General features: G+C 49.5%; 1 protein-coding gene across 8 annotated transcripts in view; it reads left to right on the forward strand.

Annotated features, from left to right (window-relative positions):
• Nucleotides 1–21,215, forward strand: part of P2RY8 (P2Y receptor family member 8) — a 71,375-nt gene that overhangs the window by 30,996 nt on the left and 19,164 nt on the right. For 4 of the 8 annotated variants that reach the window (XM_030926250.1, XM_030926246.1, XM_030926245.1 and 1 more), the window contains exon 2: nt 6,731–6,909. The exons of the other annotated variants lie outside the window; for them this stretch is intronic. The gene's annotated coding sequence lies outside the window, so the exon portion shown is untranslated. The remainder of the gene's footprint in view (nt 1–6,730; nt 6,910–21,215) is intronic. 8 annotated transcript variants of the gene reach the window in all.

Consider the following 21,215-nt stretch of genomic DNA (forward strand, 5'->3'; position numbering starts at 1 on the left):
CTCCAGGTGTCCCTGGGCTTGTGGCCGTGTCGTTCCAGGCTCTGCCTCCGTCTCCACGTGGCCTTCTCCTCTGTGTCTGTGTCTCCTCTTCTGTCTCTTACAAGGACACCTGCCATTGCATTTAGGGCCCAGCCAGAGAACGCAGGATTATTTTCTCTCAAGATCCACAAGTTAATCTGCAAAGACCTTCTTTTCCAAATGATGCCCCATCCCCAAATAGCAGGGCTCGGGATGTGGAGATATCTCTGGGGGCCGCCATCCAACGCAGCGTGGGAGGCCCTCGATTGGGGTTTGCAGGTGGGGAGGGCTGCTGAGAGGACGGACAGGGTCGGCTCACGTGGCAGCCAGCACCGAGCTCTTCAGCAAAGTCGTGTTGCAGGGAGGCAAACAGGGTCCCCAGAGACTGAGCAGAAAGAGGAACCCGGCCCGCAGCGGGGCCCCGTCCCTGGCTGAGTGTCACCAACACTGCGTTCGAAGTGGGGGAGAGAGGGGAGGAGGCTTGGACCGCCTCCAAGAGGACGTGACAAAAACAGAGATAAGCAAATCCATTTTCTGGCTCGTTTATCTTCAGTGATGTGATCCCACTCATCATAAAGCTAGACAGGACTTTATTTCCAAACAGAAAAATGAGGCCGGGCGTGGTGGCTCGTGTCTGTCATCCCAGCACTTTGAGAGGCTGAGGCGGGTGGATCACTTGAGGTCAGGAATTCAAGACCAGCCTGGCCAACATGGTAAAATCCTGTGTCTACTAATAATACAAAAATCAGCTGGCTGTAGTGGCACATGGCTGCACTCCCAGCTATTTGAGAGGCTGAGGCAAGAGAATCGTTTGAACCCAGGAGGCAGGGGTTGCAGGGAGCCAAGATCGTACCACTGCACCCCACCTGAGTGACAAAGCGAGACTTCATCTCAAAAAAAATAATACTAATAAATAAAAATGAAAACTGGCCAGGCGCGGTGCCTCACGCCTGTCATCCCAGCACTTTGTGAGGCCGAGGTGGGTGAATCACGAGGTCGGGAGATCGAGACCATCCTGGCTAACATGGTGAAAATACAAAATACAAAAAATTAGCTGGGTGTGGTGGCAGGTGCCTGTAATCCCAGGTACTCGGGAGGCTGAGGCAGGAGAATCACTTGAACCTGGGAGGCAGAGGTTGCAGTGAGCCGAGATTGCACTGTTGCACTCCAGCCTGGGTGACAGAGAAAGACTCCATCTCAAAAATAATAATAATAATAATAATAATAAATAAATAAATAAAATGAAAACTAAGACTGGGCAACATAGTGAGACCCCCCCATCTCTCCAAAAATCAAAGATTAGCCAGCCGTGGTGGCATGCACCTGTAGTCCCAGCTGCTCAGGAGGCTGAGGTGGGAGGATCGGTTCACGCCAGGAGGTTGAGGCTGCCGTGAGCTATAATGTCACCACTGCACTCCAACCTGGGCAACAGAGCAGGACCGCATCTCTCCATAAACGAATACATCAAAACGAAAATGAAAATGAAAGCACATCAGAAAGTGAAACACAGGCCAAAAGTGTGCAAAGCACTGTCACAGGCACGCACAGAGAGCTTCCCAGGGTCTGACATTTACGTCCCCTGGAGTCGGACCAAAGAGATTCAGACCCAAGCCTGGACATGGTATCTGAGAAGACGCAGCCACGTCCTTCCAAGACGTAGTTCGGAAGAGGCCCCTGGCACTCTCCAGTCAGCTCTGTGAGCTTTGGAAGATGGGTGTAGAGACAGTCTCAGGAAGGAAGGCTGCATAGGAGCCCCGGGGGAAAGCTAAAAGGTCAGGTTTAAAAATCCCCACCTCTCCCAGGACAGAACCGAGAGCGTCAGGTCACCCTGGGCCAGATAGGCGGCCCCAGCTGCCTGGCCTGGAAAACCACCCAGGGGACTGTAATGGATCATTTTCCTGTGGCAGGCAGGGTGTGTCTCTCACACCCCATCTCCCAGAGCCTCAGAGCCTGGGTGCTGCTGGGGGCTCTCCTGTTTTTAACACCCAAAATCCTCCATCCACGGAAGCCCATTGCGTGTCACAAACAGGGCCAGGGGTGGTGGCAGCTCAGAGCGATGGGCCTCTGTTGACTTCTGAAGAATTAACGTGGCCAGGCGCAGGGCTTCACACCTGTCATCCCAGCGCTTTGGGAGGGCACGATGGGAGGATCACCTGAGGTCAGGAGTTTGAGACCAGCCTGGCCAACATAGTGCAACCCCATCTCTACTAAAAATACAAAAATTAACCGGGCATGATGGCATGCACCTGTAATCCCAGCTACTCGGGAGGCTGAGGCAGGAGAATCGCTTGAACCTGAGAGGCGGACGTTGCAGTGAGCCGAGATCGTGCCACTGCACTCCAGCCTGGGCGACAAGAGCGAGACTCCATCTCAAAAAACAACAGAGGGCTGGGCGCAGTGGCTCACACCTGTCATCCCAGCACTTTGGGGAGGCCGAGGAGGGCAGATCACGAGATCAGGAGTTTGAGACCAGCCTGAGCAACATGATAAAACCCCATCTCTACTAAAAACACAAAAATTAGCCAGACATTGTGGTGCGTGCCTGTCATCCCAGCTACTCAGGAGACTGAGGCAGGAGAATCGCTTGAACACGGGAGGTTGCAGTGAACCAAGATCGTGCCATTGCACTGCAGCCTGGGCGACAAGAGGAAAACTCCGTCTGAAAAAAAATAAAACAGAGTTGGCTGTTGTGCGTCTGGTGGGTGTTGGGAAGTCACCTCTGGGGGCTATCACCAAGATGGACTGACCGTCCTTCATAGTTTCTAACACTGTGGGCACTGTGGGTGCTGTTCAAAGTTCAGTAGCAGCTTGAGTCTCCAGGTCAAAGCAGGCATCAGCTTGGAAGGAGCAGCTGGTCTTTATTTTTATCCTTCATGCTCTCTGTGCCTGCTGGCTGGCATCGGCAGGGTTGCGGCCTCTCCGTCTCCGCTTCTTACCTCCTCGGCCCCACTGCCTGGGTTCAGCTGCCACCAAAGCAAATATTCACAGCTTCCTGGACGGCCAGGACGCCCTAAGCCGCATGTCTGACACCCACAGTCCTCCAAGCCCGCCCCAATGTGTCCCCTCGCCGCCCCCACTGCCCCCAAACCAACCATCTCTCACCAGCCTGTGTGCTACCTCACTCCACACCTCAGCAAGCCCGGTACCTTCTTGGAGATGCCAGCCATAATGACAAACAGAAAAAGCCATATTCGCTTGTCAGCATACTATTTTTATTTATTTATTTATTTTGAAACAGGGTTTACTTTTGTCAACCAGGCTGGAGTGCAGCGGTGCGATCTCGGCTCACTGCAACCTCCCTCTTCCGGGTTCAAGCAATTCTCCTGCCTCAGCCTCCCGAGTAGCTGGGAATACAGGCGCCCGCCACCACGCCCGGCACATTTGTGTATTTTTAGTAGAGACGGGGTTTCGCCATCTTGGCCAGGCTGGTCTCGAACTCCTGACCTCAGGTGATCCGCCCACCTCGGCCTCCCAAAATGCTGGCATGACAGGCATGAGCCACTGAACCCGGCCTACACTCCAGCTTGGGTCACAAAGTGAGACTTTGTCATGAAAACCCTAATTAACATGTTATTATTTTTTTTAAACATTGCTCTCTCTGTGATGTTTGAGTTTCTTTTTTGTTTTGTTTTTTTTTTTTTGAGATGGAGTCTCACACAGCAGAGCTCAGACAGCACAGCTCAGACAGCACAGCTCACGCAGCACAGCTCAGACAGCACACTGTGTTGCCCACGCCTGGGTTCAGGTGATTCTCCTACCTCAGCCTCCCGAGGAGCTGGGATTACAGGCCCCCACCACCACGCCCAGCTAATTTTTTTTATATTTTTAGTAGAGACGGGGTTTCACCATGTTAGCCAGGATGGTCTTGAACTCCTGACCTCAGGTGATCCACCCGCTTCTACCTCCCAAAGTGCTCGGATTACAGGTGGATCACGAAGTTAAGAGATCAAGACCATCCTGGCCAACATGGTGAAACCCCATCTCTACTAAAAATACAAAAAGTAGCTGGGCGTGGCGGCGGGTGCTTGTAGTCCCAGCTACGTGGGAGGCTGAGGCAGAATTGCTTGAACCAGGGAGGCGGAGGTTGCAGTGAGCCGAGATCGTGCCACTGCACTCCAGCCTGGGCAACAGAGCAGGACTCCATCTCAAAAGGAAGGAAGGAAGGAAGGAAGGAAGGAAGGAAGGAGGGAGGGAGGGAGGGAGGGAGGGAGGGAGGGAGGGAGGGAGGGAGGGAAGGAAGGAAGGAAGGAAGGAAGGAAGGAAGGAAGGAAGGAAGGAAGGAAGGAAGGAAGGAAGGAAGGAAGGAAGGAAGGAAGGAAGGAAGGAGACTCCCGGGAAGCAGTGTTGAACATGACCCCATGTTCTAGTTATCTGCGAATGACTGCTCCGTCTGAAGTGGTGGCTGCCTGAATGCTTTAAGGGGACACCATTCGCTTTCCCAGCCTGTTCCCTCCAGGAAAAGAGCGGAGGACAAAGGCCCCCAGAAGTAGATTTGGGAACAGCAGACTAGTTGCTTCCTGTGAATCAAGCAGAGACAGAGAAACCCTCTGTAAGGGCAGAGGGCAGAATCCCAGAGAGTTGCACCTGGGAGGGCTGTGGCTGTGGCTGTGGCTGTGGCTGTGGCTGTGGCTGTGGCTGTGGTGTGCCTTCTCAGGTGGCTCCCCAACCCCAAGGCGGGGCACCAGTGTGAACAAACCATTTCCCACCCCGTAACGCGCTGTGTCTACCGAGAAGCCAGGCCGGGGAGCGTGACTCCCGACGGCGATGGCCTCGAGGTGGTCTTTGGAATTCCACAGCAGGGACAAGCCAGTGGCACCCAAGTTCACTTCCGTTCAGCCTAGGTTTCTGCAACATGCCCGACGTTCGCCTTCTCCCGCCTGCTTCAGAGTGAAGGGGTAGTCAGTTCAGCCACCATAATAAAACACAGCAGACTGGGGGGTTATGAACAACAGACATTGATTCTCTCACAGTCCTGGAGGCTGGACGTCTGAGATCCAGGGGTGGGCAGGGCTGGTTCCTCCTGAGGCCTCTCTCCTAGGCTTGGAGATGCCGTCTTCTCCCTGTGTCCTCACAGGCTCGTCCCTCTGTGTGTGTCTGTGTCCTCATCTCCTCTTCTTATGAGGCATCTTAGTCCATCTCACGCTGCGATCACAGAATACCACAGACTGGGTGGCTTATAAACAACAGACATTGATTCTCCCACAGTCCTGGAGGCTGGACGCCTGAGATGAGTGTATGGGCAGGGCTGGTTCCTCCTAAGGTCTCTCTCCTGGGCTTGTCGACGCCGTCTTCTCCCTGTGTCCTCACAGGGTCGTCCCTCTGTGTGTGTCTGTGTCCTCATCTCCTCTTCTTATGGGATGTCTTAGTCCATTTCAGGCTGCTGTCACAGAACACCATAGACTGGGTGGCTTAGAAACAACAGACATTGATTCTCCCACCGTCCTGGAGGCTGGACGTCTGAGATCAGAGCATGGGCAGGGCTGGTTCCTCCTGAGGTCTCTCTCCTAGGCTTGGAGACACCGTCTTCTCCCTGTGTCCTCATGGAGTCATCCCTCTCTGTGTGTCCCTGTCCTCATCTCCTCTTCTTTTGAGGACACCAGTCCTATTGGATCAGGGCCCACTCCTAGTGATCTCATTTTACTGTCGTCAAGTCTACAAAGAAGTAATCTCCAAATACAACCACATCATGTGGTCCTAGGGGTTAAGACTTTAACGGATGAATTTGGGAGGGTGCCATTCAGCTTGTAACAGACAGAAAATGCAGAAAATATACCCGGAGCTAGCCGTTTGTAATAAAGGGCTCTCCCTTTTATTTTTGAGACAGGAATCTGCTCTGTCTGTCACCCAGTACAGTGCAGTTCAGCTCACGGCAGCCTCAAGCTTCCAAATAAAAAAACTGTCTTAGCATAATCCAATGGGTACTGCTTTTAAATAGTGAATATACAGCCGGGTGTGGTGGCTCACCCCTGTAATCCTAGAATGTTCGGAGGCCGAGGCAGGTGGATCACCTGAGGTCAGGAGTTGGAGACCAGCCTGACCAACATGATGAAACCCTGTCTCTACTAAAAATAAAAAAAAATACAAAATATATATATATATGTATAGCTGGGTGTGGTGGTGTATGCTTGTTATCCCAGCTACTTGGGAGGCCGAGGGAGAATCATCTGAACCTGGGAGGCAGATGTCACAGTGAGCCGAGACGGTACCATTGCATTCCAGCTTGGGAAGCAGAGGGAGACTCAGTCTCAAAAGAAAAAAGAAAAGAGTGACTGTGGACATACATATTTTTAAAAATTAGTATTTTCACATAAAGCATAAAGTCATATCCAATATAGGCAAGAGAAGCTGTCCTTAAATGTAACCCATTTTCGAATCCAAAACTAACCCTTCTGAGGTAATGGTCCCACGTATATGGAGGCCAAACGCATTTAAAAAAAAAAAAAAAGCCATATTGAAAAATATCGCATTAGGAGAAAAACATGTAAAATCCCCCTGTGCTGACCTGACCCCGCTCCCTGGGGCCCAGGACCAAAAAGAGGAACCTTTTCCATCTATTGTTGGTCTGGCCTGTTTCATAACCACCGTGCACCAAGTTCAGTCTGCAGATGACAGATCGCGGCTAAGAGCAGCTCGCTGGGTCTCCGGAGGCTGCTTGTGTCTGTCTCAGGGTGTGGTGCAGGCACAGCCAGTGGGATTTTCTTTTTCCCAGCAGAGCAGAGAGCTGGCCCTCCTCTCCTGCCCCTGTGCACAGCACACTGCCATAGGGCAGCCATCTCTGGACCCGGAGGAGGAGGGTCCCCGAGGACCCCCCTGCCCAGCTTGACAGCTGCTCAGACAAACACCGCAAGACCAGCCTCACCCAGGACGTCTGCCCTCCCTGCAGCCGCCGCTGTAAGTCACGGGGACCTGGGGGTGTTCAGTGAGGAGAGGCTGCCCTGCAGAAATACCCCAGCAACCGAGCAGATCCGGGCCAGAGATGCGGTTGAACGGCAGAGAAAGCCCTCAGCTCGGCCTCCCTTTGGGGTGTGTGATTTGTTAACCCGGGCTCACCAGAGTCCTGCAAATCGACACACACCCTCAAGACAGGGGCCGCGCACTGTGCACAGGCTCTCAAAGGTCACAGAGAGGGCTGAGGTGGGCCTAGAAAAAGATGGAAAAAGTCCACCTTCTTGAAAATGTGCTGTCCCAGAAATCTTCTTCACACCTGTTGCTTTTATTTTGCTTTTGTTTTGCGGGGAGGAGAGGTTGTTCTTGGTTTTCGCAAATAAAAATAGTTGACGTCAATTGAGTGCACAGGAAGCAGCAGCCACTTTTACGAGGCCTTTACCTCTGGGGTCTTTCTTTCTTTCTTTCTTTCTTTCTTTCTTTCTTTCTTTCTTTCTTTCTTTCTTTCTTTCTTTCTTTCTTTCTTTCTTTCTTTCTCTCTCTCTCTCTCTCTCTCTCTCTCTCTCTCTCTCTCTCTCTTTCTTTTCTTTCTTCTTTCTTTCCTCTCCCTCTCTTTCTCTTTCTCTCTTTTTCTTTCCTTCCTTCCTTTCTTTCCTTCTTTCCTTCTTTCTTTCCTTCCTTCTTTCCTTCCTACTTTCCTTTTCCTTTCTTTCAACGAAGTCTCGCTCTGTCGCCCAGGCTGAAGTGCAGTGGCATGATCTCAGCTCACTGCAACCTCCCCCTCCCAGATTCAAGCGATTCTCCTGCCTCAGCCTCCTGAGTAGTTGGGATGACAGGCGCCCGCCACCATGCCTGGCTAATTTTTTGTATTTTAGTAGAGATGGGGTTACACTATGTTGGCCAGGCTGGTCTCGAACTTCCGACCTCATGATCCACCCGCCTCGGTCTCCCAAAGTGCTGGGATGACAGGCGTGAGCCACGCGCACCCAGCCTTATCTCTGGGATTTTCGAAACTTCGTGAGACACGTGCTATGATGATCATCCCTGTTTTACCAGTAAGGGAAACTGAGGCGAACATGGAGCAGGGGGCAGGGTGTGTTCAAGACCTACAACCAGAAATAGGCAGAGGTGGGCGCTGGGTGCTGCTTGTTAGCCTTGAACCACTGCACTGGGGAATTAGTGATGAACGATGCGTGACTGCCTTTGAAATAACCATGCCTCAGCCCAGGGCAGGTGGCATGGGCTCCGTAGGGCCCTCTTGCTGGAACTAGGAGTATTCTGTCCCCCAACTGGGAGCCCAACCTGCCTACCCCTAGTGCTTGAGGCATGACTGTCTTCTATGGCAAGCGATAGAAACTTGAGTCAACCTAGCTGAAGTCAAGGTGGAAAGTGTCAAATTGGATAATTAGGATTTCTATGAGGACTTCAGGCATGGCTGGATCCAGGAGCTTAAACGACCACCAGTCTCTCCTGTTTCTCTTTCTCTGTTCCCACGTTTCAGCCCCACCTTTTTCTGCCTCCCTCAGCTGCAGGGTGTGGAATGACTTCAGGAAGAAGACCACCTTCTCTATAGGGATGGGAAGAGGGTCTCTGGTAGTCTGGGGTCCCCGTCTTTTCAGAGCAGAATCAAATGGGAAAAGGGACACCCTCTCTCTCCTGGCACCCACAAGTCACACCTCTTGAAGGGTTCCGACTGGCCATGTCAGAGACAAATGACCACTGCTTGCAATAATTTTTATGAACAGGGTGACGTCCCCCTAACTGGCCAGGCTTGGGCCACACCCCTCTCTTGGGTGATTGACAGGCTTGGGCCACACCCCCATCTTCAGTGATTGACAGACTTGGACCACTCACCTCTATCCTCAGTGATTGACAGACTTGGACCACACCCCTCTCCTCATTGACTGACAGTCCTAGAGAACCACACAGCCCAGAGCGGGAGTGACCCCAGGGGAAAGGGGTGCTGGGCACACAGTTTCCATGGATGCAGCCGAGAGGTCAGGGCCAGTGGTGAGCTGGACCAAAGTGGGCCAGAGGGAGGCGTGGGGCCAACGTCCACACCGCCCCTGCCACCTTCTGTCCATTCCATCACTCATTCACTCTGCATTCTCACAGTGGCATGCATTCATTCACTCCTTTCCTCACTTGCTCCACACATTCCATCACTCATTCACTCTGCATTCTCACAGTGGCATGCATTCATTCACTCCTTTCCTCATTTCCTCCACACATTCCATCACTCATTCACACTGCATTCTCACAGTGGCATGCATTCATTCACTCCTTTCCTCATTTCCTCCACACATTCCATCACTCATTCACTCGGCATTCTCACAGTGGCATGCATTCATTCACTCCTTTCCTCATTTCCTCCACACATTCCATCACTCATTCACACTGCATTCTCACAGTGGCATGCATTCATTCACTCCTTTCCTCATTTCCTCCACACATTCCATCACTCATTCACTCTGCATTCTCACAGTGGCATGCATTCATTCACTCCTTTCCTCATTTCCTCCACACATTCCATCACTCATTCACACTGCATTCTCAGAGTGGCATGCATTCATTCACTCCTTTCCTCATTTCCTCCACACATTCCATCACTCATTCACTCTGCATTCTCACAGTGGCATGCATTCATTCACTCCTTTCCTCATTTCCTCCACACATTCCACCACTCATTCACACTGCATTCTCAGAGTGGCATGCATTCATTCACTCATTTCCTCATTTCCTCCACACATTCCATCACTCATTCACTCTGCATTCTCACAGTGGCATGCATTCATTCACTCCTTTCCTCATTTCCTCCACACATTCCATCACTCATTCACTCTGCATTCTCACAGTGGCATGCATTCATTCACTCCTTTCCTCATTTCCTCCACACATTCCATCACTCATTCACTCTGCATTCTCACAGTGGCATGCATTCATTCACTCCTTTCCTCATTTCCTCCACACATTCCATCACTCATTCACTCTGCATTCTCACAGTGGCATGCATTCATTCACTCCTTTCCTCACTTGCTCCACACATTCCATCACTCATTCACTCTGCATTCTCACAGTGGCATGCATTCATTCACTCCTTTCCTCATTTCCTCCACACATTCCATCACTCATTCACACTGCATTCTCACAGTGGCATGCATTCATTCACTCCTTTCCTCATTTCCTCCACACATTCCATCACTCATTCGCTCTGCATTCTCACAGTGGCATGCATTCATTCACTCCTTTCCTCATTTCCTCCACACATTCCATCACTCATTCACACTGCATTCTCACAGTGGCATGCATTCATTCACTCCTTTCCTCATTTCCTCCACACATTCCATCACTCATTCACTCTGCATTCTCACAGTGGCATGCATTCATTCACTCCTTTCCTCATTTCCTCCACACATTCCACCACTCATTCACTCTGCATTCTCACAGTGGCATTCATTCATTCACTCATTCCTCATTTCCTCCACACATTCCATCACTCATTCACTCTGCATTCTCAGAGTGGCATGCATTCATTCACTCCTTTCCTCATTTCCTCCACACATTCCATCACTCATTCACTCTGCATTCTCAGAGTGGCATGCATTCATTCACTCCTTTCCTCATTTCCTCCACACATTCCACCACTCATTCACACTGCATTCTCAGAGTGGCATGCATTCATTCACTCCTTTCCTCATTTCCTCCACACATTCCATCACTCATTCACACTGCATTCTCAGAGTGGCATGCATTCATTCACTCCTTTCCTCATTTCCTCCACACATTCCATCACTCATTCACTCTGCATTCTCAGAGTGGCATGCATTCATTCACTCATTCCTCATTTCCTCCACACATTCCATCACTCATTCACACTGCATTCTCAGAGTGGCATGCATTCATTCACTCATTTCCTCATTTCCTCCACACATTCCATCACTCATTCACTCTGCATTCTCACAGTGGCATGCATTCGTTCACTCCTTTCCTCATTTCCTCCACACATTCCACCACTCATTCACTCTGCATTCTCACAGTGGCATGCATTCATTCACTCATTCCTCATTTCCTCCACACATTCCATCACTCATTCACTCTGCATTCTCACAGTGGCATGCATTCATTCACTCCTTTCCTCATTTCCTCCACACATTACATCACTCATTCACTCTGCATTCTCACAGTGGCATGCATTCATTCACTCATTCCTCATTTCCTCCACACATTCCATCACTCATTCACTCTGCATTCTCACAGTGGCATGCATTCATTCACTCCTTTCCTCATTTCCTCCACACATTACATCACTCATTCACTCTGCATTCTCACAGTGGCATGCATTCATTCACTCCTTTCCTCATTTCCTCCACACATTACATCACTCATTCACTCTGCATTCTCACAGTGGCATGCATTCATTCACTCATTCCTCATTTCCTCCACACATTCCATCACTCATTCACTCTGCATTCTCACAGTGGCATGCATTCATTCACTCCTTTCCTCATTTCCTCCACACATTACATCACTCATTCACTCTGCATTCTCACAGTGGCATGCATTCATTCACTCCTTTCCTCATTTCCTCCACACATTCCATCACTCATTCACTCTGCATTCTCACAGTGGCATGCATTCATTCACTCCTTTCCTCATTTCCTCCACACATTCCACCACTCATTCACTCTGCATTCTCACAGTGGCATGCATTCATTCAATCACCTCCTCATTTGCTCCACACATTCCATCCCTCATTTACTCTGCATTTTCAGAGTGGTATTCATTCATTCATTCACTCATCTCCTCATATTGTCCACACATTCCATCACTCATTCGCTCTGCATTCTCAGAGTGGCATTCATTCATTCATTCATCTCCTCATTTGCTCCACACTTGTCAAGAACTAGTGGGCATCACGCATTCACTCTTTCATTCACTCCACGTTTAGGGAGAAAACCTTGCACATCCTTCTTTCATTTATGCATTTACCCATTAGTTTATCAAGCAAGGCCTGTGTGTTACTTATTCGTTCATTCCCTCCACATTTGCAGGAATGAATCTCTGGGTGTCATTCATTCATTCCCTCCACATTTCTGGGGAATCCTTAGGTGTCATTCATTCATTCCCTCCACATTTACGGGGAATCCCTGGGTATCATTCATTCATTCTCTCTACATTTGCAGAAGTGAATCCTGGGTGTCATTCATTCATTCTCTCTACATTTGCAGGGAATCCCTAGACATCATTCATTCATTCCCACCACATTTGTGGGGAATCCCTGGGTATCATTCATTCATTCTCTCTACATTTTCAGAAGTGAATCCTGGGTGTCATTCATTCATTCCCACCACATTTGTGGGGAATCCCTGGGTATCATTCATTCATTCTCTCTACATTTTCAGAAGTGAATCCTGGGTGTCATTCATTCATTCCCTCTACATTTGCGGGAGTGAACCCTGATGTCATTCATCCATTCCCTCCACATTTGCCGGGAATCCCTGGATGTCATTCATTCATTCCCTCCACACTTGCAGGGAATATCTGGGTGTCTTTCATTCATTCTCTCTACATTTGCAGAAGTGAATCCTGGGTGTCATTCATTCATTCCCTCCACATTTGTGGGGAATCCCTGGGTATCATTCATTCATTCTCTCTACATTTGCAGAAGTGAATCCTGGGTGTCATTCATTCATTCTCTCTACATTTGCAGAAGTGAATCCTGGGTGTCATTCATTCATTCATTCCCTCTACATTTGCGGGAGTGAACCCTGATGTCATTCATTCATTCCCTCCACACTTGCAGGGAATATCTGGGTGTCATTCATTCATTCTCTCTACATTTGCAGAAGTGAATCCTGGGTGTCATTCATTCATTCCCACCACATTTGTGGGGAATCCCTGGGTATCATTCATTCATTCTCTCTACATTTTCAGAAGTGAATCCTGGGTGTCATTCATTCATTCCCTCTACATTTGCGGGAGTGAACCCTGATATCATTCATTCATTCCCTCCACATTTGTGGGAATGAATCTTGGTGTCATTCCTTCATTCTCTCCACATTTGCAGGAGCAAATCTCTGCGTGTTATTCATTGCCTCTCTATTTGTGGGGAATCCTTAGGTGTCATACATTCATTCCCTCCACATTTGTGGGGAATCCCTGGGTATCATTCATTCATTCTCTCTACATTTTTAGAAGTGAATCCTGGGTGTCATTCATTCTTTCCCTCCACATTTGTGGGGAATCCCTGAGTATCATTCATTCATTCCCTCCACGTTTGTGGGACTGAATTCTGGGTGTCATTCATTCATTCTCTCTACATTTGTGTGGACACCCTGAGTGTTAGTCATACACGCACCCGTTCATTCCCTCCACAGTCATTGGGAATGTCCTGTGTCTCCACACACACACACACACACACACACACACACACACACAACCTGCATTGACCAAGACCACCCTGGGTGCACAGCTCTAAGCTAAGGAAAGCAGACCCAAAGGAGTTTGCAGCAGGTACCTGGTGGGGAAGAGAGGGTCTTCATGGAGGCAGGAGCTGTCACCCATGGGCTGGAATGAAATGCAGATTTCCAGGAGGCTCTGGCAGGTCCATGGTGGGCTGATGCCACAAGAAGGAGGGTTGAAGGTGTCACTCAAGACTGTGCTGGGTGCAGACAGGCGTGAGGAGCTGCATGGGGAAGAGGAGCCACAGGAGTTAGGGCAAGAGATATCCATGAGTTGGTCCCACCGCTGTGGAGACACAGCCTGCCGCAGGGCCGGGTGGACCAGCATACCAAGGGAGCTGGCATGATCACATCATCTGTGCCTGAGAGTGAGCAGGGGAAACACCACCCCAGCGTGTGAGTTGTGGTCAGTTGGTAGCTTTGCATTCACCCCTTCCCAACAGGGTGGTTTACAGCAGAACCAGGCAGTGAAATTCCTTGGCTCATTCTGCCTCTCCAATAATAACTGAGGCAGGCTGAGGAGCTCCTGAGGGGCTCAGCTGTTCAGTAATACACTGAGGACCCTGTTGAGCCCACTTCTCTTCTTTTAATTAATTTATTATTATTATATATATATATTTTTGAGATGGAGTTTTGCTCTTGTTGCACAGGCTGGAGAGTGCAATGGCGCAATCTCAGATCACCATAACCTCTGCCTTCGGGTTCAAGCAATTCTCATGCCTCAGCCTCCCAAGCAGCTGGGATTACAGGCATGCATCACCACACCCGGCTTATTTTTAGTAGAGACGGGATTTCTCCATGTTGCTCAGGCTGGTCTCGAACTCCCGACCTCAGGCGATCCACCCACCTCGACCTCCCAAAGTGCTGGGATTACAGGTGTGAGCCACCGTGCCCGGCCTCCTCTTTTTTTAACCTGTATTCTGACTTGTCCCCAATCCCTGCGAAGACCAGGTGCACATGCTCCTGCCCAGCAGGGCAGGACCATGCTCCAGCCTCAGGGAGGACCAGGATGATACACCTCAGGTCTCTTCTCCTTGAGGAGCTCTCAGTATGCGGTGTGGTCCCTGAAATGCCCTCAGGAGGGCACAGAGGATGAAACAGGCAGCCAGAGACAGGTGCAGAGTTCAGGCTCAGAGTCGCAGATGTGTTTCTGCTCAGATGCACGTATTTGGAAATTAATGCAAAGCACAGTGTGGCATCTTCTATATGCCCAGAAAACCTAGGGCCTGGGTGCCAAGCACCATGCCCTTGTCACTCATGGTTCAGGTTCCTGATGCCCTCTGCACCTCAGTGTCCCCATATGTAGAGCAAAGATGATAAGCGCTTCTTCCTAGGATGGGGGCACAAGAAAACGTTTGCAGACCTTCAATGTGACGTCTGCTCCAGGAACAGGAGAGGTCACCCGAGGACTCAAGGACACTTGGCACTCTCCTTCCCTGTCAACTCCAGGTAGCTAGGAAGGAAGCGGTGTGTGGCCGGGGAAGAGAAGGAGGAAATTGAAACAATGCTGGACTTGAGAACTTGGACGCCTTTCACTGTGGCTTCCTGACAGACGCCATGAGGTCACTGGTTAACAGAGTCGTGGCCACCACTTCGCCTCTACTCACACCCAGCCAAGGTCACACTGGCCATAGTGACCACAGGCAGGGAAGGCTTGCACAGTCAAACCCAGACACCCCGGTGGGGACCTGAGGGATGAGGAGGCCAGGCTGGCTAGAGCCCCAGTGACTGCTGCATCCCCCAAAAGCGGAAGCTCGGCCCTGGGGCTGCCCTGCCCTGGGGGAAAAGGGTCACCCTGGCCATGGCTGGGGCTATCTGGGGGACAGGAAAACCCAAGCTAAAAAGGGTGGAGCATTAAGAATGCAGGAACATTCAGGACTCAGGGCAGGCAGGGAGTCAGCCAGGAGGGTGTGGTGGAAGGCCAACTCAGACACAGGAAGTAAAACAGAAACGGAAGGGATGTTCTTCCTGCTTCAAGAGACAATCGTTTCATATTGAGATTATACTTTACATCTTGTAAAACTCACTGTTTTAAAGCGAATAATTGGAGGACATCTAGGACATTCACAGTGCCGGGCAACAACCGCGTCTGTCTATTTCCACCACTTTGTCATTCCCCCAAAAGGAAACACCCCTTTAGGGGGAAAAGTCAGTTCCCATTTCCCCATCCCCAGCCCCAGCCATGGTCATCTCCTTTCTGTCTATATGGATCAGCCTGATCTGGGCATTTTACTGAAATGGAATCCTGCACCACGTGGCCTCCTGTGTCTGGCTTCTCTCCCTGAGCCTGATGTCTTCCAAGTTCATCCACAGTGTAGCCTCAGTCAGAGCCTCCTTCCTTTTCATGGCTGTATACTATTCCACTGTGTGGCTGTGGGCCCTTGTTGTGTTTATCTCTCTGTCTGTTGATGGATACTTGAGCCGTTTCCACCTTTTGGCTGTTGTGAAGAGTGCTGCAGGGAACGTGCATACATAAGTTTTTATCGGTGCAACCATTTGTTGTTGTCTTTGAGACAGAGTTGCACTCTTTTCACCCAGGCTGGAGTGCAGTGGCGTGATCTCGGCTCACTGCAACCTCCGCCTCCCGGGTTCAAGCGATTCTCCTGCCTCAGCCTCCCGAGTAGCTGGGATGACAGGCATCTGCCGCCACACCCGGCTAGTTTTGTATTTTTAGTAGAGACAGGGTTTCACCATGTTGGCCAGGCTGGTCTGGAACTCCTGACCTCAGGTGTTCCAGCCGCCTCAGTCTCCCAAAGTGCTGGGAGTACACGTGTGAGCCACCACACCCGGCCTCACCCGTTTTTATATGAGATATTTTGTAATGCTACCCTCACCAAAATGACATACAGAAATAATGTGTTATACATATAATTACATATACATTATATATACACATAATGTGATCTATAAAATATGTCATATATAATTTTATATATACTATGTTCAATATGTCACATATATGTATAAATTATATATAACATATAAGTAATACTATACAATATATTGTATATAATTATTAAATATGCATACTATATAACATGTTTAAGTTATATAACTTGTAATTATTCTATATAAATATCATACATAAAAACATCTGTAATATATAATTTATATATCATATTACTTTACGGGATTATGTATATTATTTAAATATTCTTAAATTTATGTATCCATATAGCCTTAATTACAATATAAAAGAGAAACAAAAGTCAATAAAACGTTAATAAGGTAATATTTACTTTAACGTGTACACATTTAGCCATAATTTACAGGAAGGCATCATGAAGGGGCCAGGTGCCATGGCTCACGCCTGTAATCCTAGCATTTTGGGCAGTCAAGGCAACGGGATTGCCTGACCGCAGGAGTTTGAGGCCAGCCTGGGCAACAGGGTAAAACGTCCGTATTTACTAAAAGACAAAAATGTAGCTGGGCGTGGTGGCACCCACCTGCAGTTCCAGCTACTCAGGAGGCTGAGGCATGAGAATTGCTTGAACCCCAGAGGTGAAGGTTGGCACTGAACAGCCACAATGCCACTGCACTGCAGCCTGGGTGACCCAGTGACAATCTGCCTTCAAAAGAAGAAAAAAGATGTTGTTAAGGGCTGGGGGCAGTGGCTCCGACCTGTAACCCCAACACGTTTGGAAACAGAGGCAGGTGGATTTCTGGAGTCTAGGAGTTGGAGACCAGCCTGAGCAACCAAGTGCAATCTTGTCTCTAAAAAAAAAAAAAAAAAAAAAAAAAAGACATTATTACATCATTAAGGAATCAGATGTTTGCTTAACAAATTCTCCACCTGTCTTTGTCTCCAGCTTTTACCTATAGAAGGGGAATCGGTGCATGACATGGTTAACCATTTGAGAACCCACCAGGTGATTTTCAGAGTCAATCTGCAAACACGCAGAACTCGAGCAGGACACGGAGGATTCTAGTTTCTGCTCAGAAAGGTGCCCCAGCTACCGCTTCTTTTTTTTTTTTTTTTTTTTTTTTTTTTTTTTTTTTTTTAACAGGGTGTTGCTCTGTGGCTGAGGCTGGAGTGCAGCGGTGCAATCTCAGCTCACTGCAACCTCCCCGCCTCCCTGGTTCCAGCAATTCTCCCGTCTCAGCCTCCCGAGTAGCTGGAATGACAGGCACCTGCCACCACGCCCGGCTAATTTTTTTTGTATTTTTAGAAGAGACGGGGGTTTCACCATGTTGACCAGGCTGGTCTCGAACCCCTGACCTCGTGATCCGCCCGCCTCAGCCTCCCAAAGTGCCGGGACGACAGGCGTGAGCCACCGCGCCCGGCCTGTAATGGGAATTTCTTGTGCTGTGGGGTAGCCTAGGATGGGTACTGCTTTGAAATCTTTTAAAATATCCTTTCCTGTTGACCTGAGGACCTCCCTTAGGTCACAGAGAACAAAGACATGAGTCTCTGTGGATGATCACTGGTACCCTCGGATCCTTTCACCTTTCACAGGAGAGAGACTGAAACTGGCTCACACCGTGGGGAGAGCTTGTCACATACTGGAGGCTTGTCACAGCTGAGGGTTCCCGTCACTGGGGGTTTAGATCCAGGGAACAAGAGAAAAACACTCCTTTGTGTTCAAAGATGAAAATCTTCCCTGGGTTTAAAGGAGCCTAGCTTTAGGTCTATGAGGGCCCAGCTTTGGGTTTAGGAGACTCCAGCTTTGGGTTTAAGGGAGCCCAGCTTTAGGTTTAAAGGAGCCCAGCTTTGGGTTTAGGGGAGCCCAGCTTTGGGTTTAAAGGAGCTCAGCTTTGGATTTAGGAGAGCCCAGCTCTGTGGTTAAGGGACCTTAGCTTTGGGTTTAGGAGATCCCAGCTTTGGGTTTAAAGGAGCCCAGCTTTGGGTTTAGGAGAGCCCAGCTTTGGATTTAAAGGAGGTCAGCTTTGGGTTTAAAGGAGCTCAGCTTTGGATTTAGGAGAGCCCAGCTCTGTGGTTAAGGGACCTTAGCTTTGGGTTTAGGAGATCCCAGCTTTGGGTTTAAAGGAGCCCAGCTTTGGGTTTAGGAGAGCCCAGCTTTGGATTTAAAGGAGGTCAGCTTTGGGTTTAAAGGAGCCCAGCTTTGGGTTTAGGGGAGCCCAGCTTTGGGTTTAAAGGAGCTCAGCTTTGGATTTAGGAGAGCCCAGCTCTGTGGTTAAGGGACCTTAGCTTTGGGTTTAGGGGAGCCCAGCTTTGGGTTTAAAGGAACCCAGCTTTGGGTTTAAAGGAGCCCAGCTTTGGGTTTAGGAGAGCCCAGCTTTGGGTTTAAAGGAGCCCAGCTTTGGTTTAAAGGAGCCCAGCTTTGGGTTTAGGAGAGCCCAGCTTTGGATTTAAAGGAGGTCAGCTTTGGGTTTAAAGGAGCCCAGCTTTGGCTTTAGGAGAGCCCAGCTTTGGATTTAAAGGAGGTCAGCTTTGGGTTTAAAGGAGCCCAGCTTTGGGTTTAAAGGAGCCCAGCTTTGGGTTTAGGAGAGCCCAGCTTTGGGTTTAAAGGAGCCCAGCTTTGGGTTTAGGAGAGCCCAGCTTTGGATTTAAAGGAGGTCAGCTTTGGGTTTAAAGGAGCCCAGCTTTGGGTTTAAAGGAGCCCAGCTTTGGGTTTAGGGGAGCCCAGCTTTGGGTTTAAAGGAGCTCAGCTTTGGATTTAGGAGAGCCCAGCTCTGTGGTTAAGGGACCTTAGCTTTGGGTTTAGGGGAGCCCAGCTTTGGGTTTAAAGGAACCCAGCTTTGGGTTTAAAGGAGCCCAGCTTTGGGTTTAGGAGAGCCCAGCTTTGGATTTAAAGGAGCCCAGCTTTGGATTTAAAGGAGGTCAGCTTTGGGTTTAAAGGAGCCCAGCTTTGGGTTTAGGAGAGCCCAGCTTTGGATTTAAAGGAGGTCAGCTTTGGGTTTAAAGGAGCCCAGCTTTGGGTTTAAAGGAACCCAGCTTTGGATTTAAAGGAGCCCAGCTTTGGATTTAAAGGAGGTCAGCTTTGGGTTTAAAGGAGCCCAGCTTTGGATTTAAAGGAGGTCAGCTTTGGGTTTAAAGGAGCCCAGCTTTGGGTTTAGGAGAGCCCAGCTTTGGATTTAAAGGAGGTCAGCTTTGGGTTTAAAGGAGCCCAGCTTTGGGTTTAAAGGAGCCCAGCTTTGGGTTTAGGGGAACCCAGCTTTGGGTTTAAAGGAGCCCAGCTTTGGGTTTAGGAGAGCCCAGCTTTGGGTTTAAAGGAGCCCAGCTTTGGGTTTAGGAGAGCCCAGCTTTGGGTTTAAAGGAGCCCAGCTTTGGGTTTAAAGGAGCCCAGCTTTGGGTTTAGGAGAGCCCAGCTTTGGGTTTAGGGGAACCCAGCTTTGGGTTTAAAGGAACCCAGCTTTGGGTTCAAAGGAGCCCAGCTTTGGGTTTAGGAGAGCCCAGCTCTGGGTTTAAAGGAGCCCAGCTTTGGGTTTAGGAGAGCCCAGCTTTGGGTTTAAAGGAGGTCAGCTTTGGGTTTAAAGGAGCCCAGCTTTGGGTTTAAAGGAGCTCAGCTTTGGGTTTAAAGGAGCCCAGCTTTGGGTTTAAAGGAGCTCAGCTTTGGGTTTAAAGGAGCCCAGCTTTGGGTTTAAAGGAGCCCAGCTTTGGGTTTAAAGGAGCCCAGCTTTGGGTTTAGGAGAGCCCAGCTTTGGGTTTAAAGGAGCCCAGCTTTGGGTTTAGGAGAGCCCAGCTTTGGATTTAAAGGAGGTCAGCTTTGGGTTTAAAGGAGCCCAGCTTTGGGTTTAAAGGAGCCCAGCTTTGGGTTTAGGGGAGCCCAGCTTTGGGTTTAAAGGAGCTCAGCTTTGGATTTAGGAGAGCCCAGCTCTGTGGTTAAGGGACCTTAGCTTTGGGTTTAGGGGAGCCCAGCTTTGGGTTTAAAGGAACCCAGCTTTGGGTTTAAAGGAGCCCAGCTTTGGGTTTAGGAGAGCCCAGCTTTGGATTTAAAGGAGCCCAGCTTTGGATTTAAAGGAGGTCAGCTTTGGGTTTAAAGGAGCCCAGCTTTGGGTTTAGGAGAGCCCAGCTTTGGATTTAAAGGAGGTCAGCTTTGGGTTTAAAGGAGCCCAGCTTTGGGTTTAAAGGAACCCAGCTTTGGATTTAAAGGAGCCCAGCTTTGGATTTAAAGGAGGTCAGCTTTGGGTTTAAAGGAGCCCAGCTTTGGATTTAAAGGAGGTCAGCTTTGGGTTTAAAGGAGCCCAGCTTTGGGTTTAGGAGAGCCCAGCTTTGGATTTAAAGGAGGTCAGCTTTGGGTTTAAAGGAGCCCAGCTTTGGGTTTAAAGGAGCCCAGCTTTGGGTTTAGGGGAACCCAGCTTTGGGTTTAAAGGAGCCCAGCTTTGGGTTTAGGAGAGCCCAGCTTTGGGTTTAAAGGAGCCCAGCTTTGGGTTTAGGAGAGCCCAGCTTTGGGTTTAAAGGAGCCCAGCTTTGGGTTTAAAGGAGCCCAGCTTTGGGTTTAGGAGAGCCCAGCTTTGGGTTTAGGGGAACCCAGCTTTGGGTTTAAAGGAACCCAGCTTTGGGTTCAAAGGAGCCCAGCTTTGGGTTTAGGAGAGCCCAGCTCTGGGTTTAAAGGAGCCCAGCTTTGGGTTTAGGAGAGCCCAGCTTTGGGTTTAAAGGAGGTCAGCTTTGGGTTTAAAGGAGCCCAGCTTTGGGTTTAAAGGAGCTCAGCTTTGGGTTTAAAGGAGCCCAGCTTTGGGTTTAAAGGAGCTCAGCTTTGGGTTTAAAGGAGCCCAGCTTTGGGTTTAAAGGAGCCCAGCTTTGGGTTTAGGGGAACCCTGCTTTGGGTTTAAAGGAGCTTGGTTTTGGGTTTAAAGGAGCCCAGCTTTGGGTTTAAAGGAGGTCAGCTTTGGGTTTAAAGGAGCCCAGCTTTGGGTTTAAAGGAGCCCAGATTTGGTTTTAAAGGAGGT

This window comes from Rhinopithecus roxellana, chromosome 22 (genome assembly GCF_007565055.1).
Source record: "Rhinopithecus roxellana isolate Shanxi Qingling chromosome 22, ASM756505v1, whole genome shotgun sequence".
NCBI classification, from domain to species: domain Eukaryota; kingdom Metazoa; phylum Chordata; class Mammalia; order Primates; family Cercopithecidae; genus Rhinopithecus; species Rhinopithecus roxellana.